This window comes from Callospermophilus lateralis (assembly GCF_048772815.1).
Source record: "Callospermophilus lateralis isolate mCalLat2 chromosome 11 unlocalized genomic scaffold, mCalLat2.hap1 SUPER_11_unloc_2, whole genome shotgun sequence".
Lineage (NCBI taxonomy): Eukaryota > Metazoa > Chordata > Mammalia > Rodentia > Sciuridae > Callospermophilus > Callospermophilus lateralis.
Window position 1 is genome coordinate 3,130,001 of NW_027510154.1, and position 5,266 is coordinate 3,135,266.

Below are 5,266 nucleotides of genomic sequence, written 5' to 3' on the forward strand. Positions count from 1 at the left end.
CAAATTAAGAAGAGAAACTGTAATACTCCATAATTAAGTCTAGATAGCATCAATGTGATAGGAGTTAAAGGGAGTGAAGAGTAAGAGATGTGAAAGTGTATTACATTTATTTTTATTTATGAGGAGAAATGGATCAGTAGATTAATTTTTAAAAGGGCTAAAAACTAGAAGTCCAAGAGGGAAGGGATGACAACCCCCAAACAACAAATTCAGGTGGTAGAAAATCCAAATATCTCAATAATAACAATAAATATAAATTGAGTAAGCTTACAGTGAAAAGACAAAGTGAGATTGTATTTTTTAAAATCCAGACATACTATTTTTAAGGGATACATATTATTAAGAAATTATGCATAAATAAATGAATACATAAATCCATCATTAGTATAAGAATTTTTAAGCAATCACTCTTCATTATTGCTAACAGACAAAAAGCAACAGATACAGAAAAACTGCTCAGTAGGATTAATAAGCAACCTAATGCAAATGAGTTCTATGTGCAACAATTAGAGGATTTATATTTTTATCAAGCACTTTTGGAATATTTTATTTTTTTTCACTTTTTTTTTTTTGCAATGTTGAGGTTTGAACCAGGGCCTCATGCATGCTAGCAAGACTATACCACTGATGTTACATCTCTAGTCCAATATCTTCAAAAATTATTCATGCACTAGGCCATTAAGAAAGCCCCAATAGGGGCTGGGGATACAGCCTAATTGGTAGAGCACTTGCCTTGCATGAATAAGGCCCTGAGTTTGATCCCCAGCACCACACACACACACACAAAATAGGCTAGGGGAGTTGGCTCAGTGGTTGAGTGCCCCTGAGTTCAATCCCCAGTACAAAAAGATAAAGAAAGCCCCAACAAATTTTAAATACAAATTATCATATGCAACATTATGTCTGACCTTAATGCAAATAGGTTAGAAGCTGGTTAGAGAAACAAAAAATTTAACCCTCTGCATACTTCAAAATCTATAAAACACTTTTTTAAAACATTTTATAACCAAAATAATTCATAGTTTAAAAAAATACAAATAACAAAAACTTCCTAGAACTGGTGCCTCAGAAAAATCTGTGAAATGCAAAAAAAAAAAAATGCTTTTAGGAAATTTAACAAAGTCTTGAAAATTAATGAGGTAAATACTCATTTTAAGGTATTGACAAAAGAATGGAACAATACATCAAAAGAAAATAGAAGAAAAGATGACTAAAAGTGAAATAGAAAACAAAGATTCTATAGAGACCAACAAAGACAAAAGTTGTTTTTCAAAACAACTAACAATATAAATAAACCACTGACAAGATTTATCAAGAGAATGAAGAAGATACAACTAATTCTCTGAATAAAAGGGGAATTTAACCAAGACAAAGAACAGATTAAAACATAAGACTTATAATCCCAGCGACTCAGGTGGCTGAGGCAGGAGGAATGCAAGTTTGAAACCACTGTGTAATTTAGTGTGACTCTGTCTCAAAATAAAAATAAACTGAATTGGGAACATAGTTCAGTAGTAAAGCACCCGTGGGTTCAATCACCAAATTGTCAGTGCCAAGAAAAGAGTGGGACAATAGAGAAGAGGAAAGACAGAAGAAAGAAACAAGCACTCTTAATAGAACCCTATCAAATACTCAATGCCTATGATTTTGTAAATGTTGAAAAGAATAAAACTTCAGGAAAATATAATTAGAAGAGTTAACTCAAAGAGTCTTAAACTATTGCCATAATTAATATAATTGAAACAATGTATAAAATATTCCCATAGAAACAAGTAACCTGATATTGAAAAATCAACAAAAGGGGCTGAGCTACAGCACAGCACAGTGGTAGAACACTTGCCTAGCATGTGTGAGGCACCGGGTTTGATTCTCAGCACCACATAGAAATAAAATAAAGGTCTATCAATAACTAAGAAAGGAGAAAATTTAAATAATTTTTTTTGAAGTTAATAAAAGTCCTGAACAGAAACTTTTCAAAAGACAGAAATAACCAAAAGGTATAAGGAAAAAAGGTCAACATTCCTAAGAATCATGGAAATACAAGTTAAAATCACACTATCATTTTATGCTTTCTATTCTATTATAAAAAGGATGAAAGATACCTATTGATGAGGATATGAAGATAAGGTAACCATTATACATTGTTGGTGGGGGTATAAATCAGTATAGCCAGTATACAAACAGTATGGAGGCTCCTCAAAAAAAAAATTAAGAATAGAACTGCTAGATGATCTAGTAATCCCACTACTGTGAAGAAAAGGAAATCAGCATGTCAAAGAGATTTCTACACTCCCATGTTCACCGTAGCCTTATTCACAATAGCCTAGGTAAAAAATCAACCTATATTTTCATCAAGGGATGAATGGATAAAGAAAATGTGATATGTGTAGCAGCACACATATTCTCTCACTCTCACACACAAACACACACATACACAAAGGAATATCATTCAGCCTTAAAAAAGAAGAAAGTAATTTGTGACAACATGGATAAGCCTGAAAGACATGTTAAGTGAAATAAGCCAGGAACAGTATGTCAGAGACAACTGATCTCACTTATATGTGGAATCTAAAAAAGTCAAACTCATAGAAAAAGAGAGTAGATTGGTGCTGGGGTAAGGCAGGGATATAAAACGTCAGTTACATCAGAGGAATACGTTCAAGAACTCTGTTGTACAACATGATGACTACACATAGCAATTTATTATAAACTTGGAAACGTCTTTGTGTTCTCACTATACAAAGAGTCCGTTTTGTGTTCTCAATACAAAGTTCAATAGGTTAGAGGGTATAGTCCATTCTTGATGCTATCACATAGATTGAGTAATTTATAAACAACAAAACTTTATTTCTCACAGTTCTGGAGGTTGAGAAGTCCAAGATCAAGCTGCCAACAAATCAAGTGTCTGATGAGGTTTTCTTTCTCTTCCCAAGATGGTGCCTTGTTGCTGTGTCCTTACATGGTAGAAAAAGCAAAAGGTGAAATCACTGTTCTCACATGCCAAGAGATAGAAGGGCCAGGCAGCTCCCTGGAACCTCTTTTATAAGGACATTAATCTCATTCATAAGGATGGATTCTTCATGACTTAATCACTTCCCCTAAAGTTCCACTTGTTATAATTTGGTCTGAAATGTCCCCACAAGTCTCATGTGTTAAAAGACATGGTCTGCAGTGGAAGGCAATAGAAATGGGGCCTAAAGGGAGTTTTTCTGCCTATTGGAGGCATGCCCTTTAAAGGAGGCTATGGGCCTTGGTCTCTTCCTCTCTCTCTTTTTTGCTTCCCAACCATCAGGTGTTTGCTCTACCACACCCTCCACTGTCATGATGTGCTGCATCACCACAGACCCAAAAGCAATGAAGCAAACCCATAATGGACTGAAACCTCCCAAACTGTGAACGAAAATGAATCTTTTCTGTTTATAAGCTGATCATCTCAGCTGTTTTTTTATAGCAACAGAAAGCTGGCTAACACACCACTTCTTAATACCACTACCTTAGGTTTAAATTTCAACATATGCATTGTGTAACAAATAGCACAAATAGTACTATGTAAGGCAAAAAATATATTAGCTTGATTTAGCCATTCTACAATGTATGCATATATTGTACATATATTGTACAGTATAATAGAAATGTATAATTTTTATCAATTAAAAAAATCTTCCCACAGAGAAAACATTGTTGGCTTTGTAGAAAAGTTCTAAGAAAAATTTTAAAGAACAGATAAAGTGTGATAATTATTGTAATAAAAAGAGAATGCTGCCCAATGTTCAAAACAAACCCAGGAGTAATACATTATGAGAATGAAAAGTTATAGGCCAATTTCATTAGTGAATCTAAATATGATAATCTTTAAAAATAGCAAATGGGATTCAATGTTGTATAATAAGACAATACATAGCAATCCAGTTAGATTTATCCCGATATGCAAGGATGATTTAATATTGGAAAACTCAAAAAAATAATTCACAATTATAAATTAAAAGAGAAAATTTAATGTAACAATCTCAAACTTTACAGCAAAAGCATTAATAATTAAAAACAAACATTTAGAAAATAGAGATGGAAGGGAGCTTTTTTATTCTGATAAAAATATCAAAAAACAAACATCTTAAATGGGGAAACATTAGAAGTGGTGTCTTTAAAATCAGAACTGGCACATTATCACCACTTGTATTTAACATTGGTTTGGAGGACCCAAGACATTGTTAGAAGACAGGAAATAGGCACTGGAGGCATGAAGACTGGCTTTAACTAGTAGCATGTGGCAGAACTGCCTTTATGGAACTCCTAAGCCCGACCTTAAGGAAACAGACTATTTCTATTTCCTCCTTCTAAGAGTCCAAACACTATATGAAATGGTCACCTTCCCCAATCGAGAGAACCCAGGGAGAGATCATGTGAAGAAGTCACAGAGAGAGAGAGAGAGGTCCTGATATTGTAGATATTGAGGACTTCCCTCAAGAGCCAAGACTCTACAAGTATGACCCAGTGGGTTGTTTCAGCCAGCTCCCAGCTGTTGGAGTCATCCTGACTGAACTCCAGATGTGTGAGTAAAGATGCCATCTTCAGCATTTCAGCTCCAGTAGATATCATAAAGATCTGATATCCCTGCTGGGCCCTGTTCAAAAACTAACTCATAGATTATGAGCAAGGTAAAATGATGATTGTTTTAAGCCACTAAGTTTTGAGGTAGTCAGATAGTCATGTAGAGATAGGTATTTGAGACACCAGGTGTCTAACTTCATACATTGTTCTCTTAAGCTCTGTGATGTACAGTAAGGGTATGGTGTTTATATATATATGCTTGAGGCCTTTTATCTGTGCCCTTGCTATAGAAGAGTTTTCATGTAGGTGGCAATCTGTATGTATGATATGAATTGTGTCAGATAGATGCCAAGATGACATCCAATGATTCCTGTCTCCTAGTGTTCACACCCTGGGTAATTCCTTCCCCTTGCGTGTGGGCAGAATTGTGACTGCTTCCAATACACACATAAAAACATGTTGGATTAGGTTATATCATGTTGTAAAGGTGATGGGGTATCACTTGGGTGGTTATGTTACATTGTGTAGGACAACATTTTAGCAGACTGGGATTAGAGACTCTCTTGCTAAATGAACATACTGCCCTATTAAGAAAGCTCACATAGCAAAGAACTCCAGGCAGCCTCTAAATCCTGAGGGAGTCCTCCAGCCAATTGCCCGCAAAAAGGCAAGTTCATCATAAGCAATCCTAAGGAAATTATGTATGAAATATATGAAA